This window comes from Triticum dicoccoides, chromosome 6A (genome assembly GCF_002162155.2).
Source record: "Triticum dicoccoides isolate Atlit2015 ecotype Zavitan chromosome 6A, WEW_v2.0, whole genome shotgun sequence".
Classification (NCBI taxonomy): domain Eukaryota; kingdom Viridiplantae; phylum Streptophyta; class Magnoliopsida; order Poales; family Poaceae; genus Triticum; species Triticum dicoccoides.
Window position 1 is genome coordinate 617,693,344 of NC_041390.1, and position 1,436 is coordinate 617,694,779.

A 1,436-nucleotide genomic window follows, 5' to 3' on the forward strand; every position below is an offset into this window, starting at 1 on the left:
AGGGGGAGCTTGGTTTCTTACATCACAACAAAATGGGGTTTGAAGGAGGATAGATCGGCTAGGATCATGTGGCATTTGTCTGGTTGTCCAGCCCAGGAACGTTCCACGTACACACGGAGAAAGAATGGGCCAAAATCATCTGAGAAACAGACCGACACTAGAGAGGGCGGTTGTTAACATAAACCTCCACTGCTATGTACTCCCTCCGTAAACTAATATAAGAGCGTTTAGAATACTAAAGTAGTGATCTAAATGCTCTTATATTAGTTTACAGAGGGAGTATCACTTATAGTGAGCAGTATAATACTAATCGCTAATAGCGATCCCAAGTGCGCCTGCCAATCAACGCTTCGGAGCCTGTTACCTGAGCAAGTTTTCGGAAAGTTCTCGGGAGCTTCCCAACCAATTTTGGGAAGCTTCTGGGCCGGGTTTTCTTCTTCTTTTCTAATGTGTTCTTTTGTTGTATTTTCTATTTTTCCATTTTTTTTGTTTTCCCATCATTCTTTTATGGTTTTATTATATATATTTTTAAAATTCATAAAAATGAATTCATGAACATATTTTGAATTTGGCACACATTTGACACATTTTCAAATTCATCAACATTTTTGGAATTGGTGAACCTTTTTAAATTTATGAGTATCTTTTGGATTCAAAAACATTTTTACAAATCCGCAAACAATTCTTGATTTCATGAAAAAAATTAAATTAATGAAAACAAATTAAATTATGATTTAAAAAAATTGGTGAGCATCATTTAAAATCACGAGCAGTTTCTAAATTCATGAACATTTTTTCAAATTTAAGATCATTTTTAAATTCATGGAAAAAACTTCAGGTCATGGTTTGTTTAAAATTCTGACCATTTTTTCACATCTCAGGACATTTTTTAAATTCATGGAAAAAACTAAAAATCATGATTGTTTAAAAAAATTCGGATCATGCCAAATCCTCATCGATCCTGGTGCGAAATATCCCACCTCACCAATTATGAAATTAACTGTGAGGTCAATGTGAAAGTTTGGCCCTATCGAGCATGAACAATGGATGTCCATCCTAATCGGCCAGGAGATCTCTACTTTTAATGGACGAGTTGTTTGAATAGTCCCACCACTTTCGTCTGGTTTATTTTCGTCTCACCTCCCATCACCCCTCCCATGTTATTTTTTTTTCTTAGCACTTAAAACCGAATCGCGTCTGACATTCCTTTCATTTATTCATGCTTGCTTTGGCAGGTGTCGATGCAATTCAATCATGTAAATATCGTGTCTGACACACCTTCCATTTATTCGTGCTTGCTTTGGCAGGTGTCGATTCAATTCAATCATGTAAATATTTCGTAATTAAGAATTCAGAAATAATCACCTTCCAAATAGATCACCTTCCTCTTCGATTTATTTCTCCCACCGATCCCATTCCATACTTAGCTCCACTAG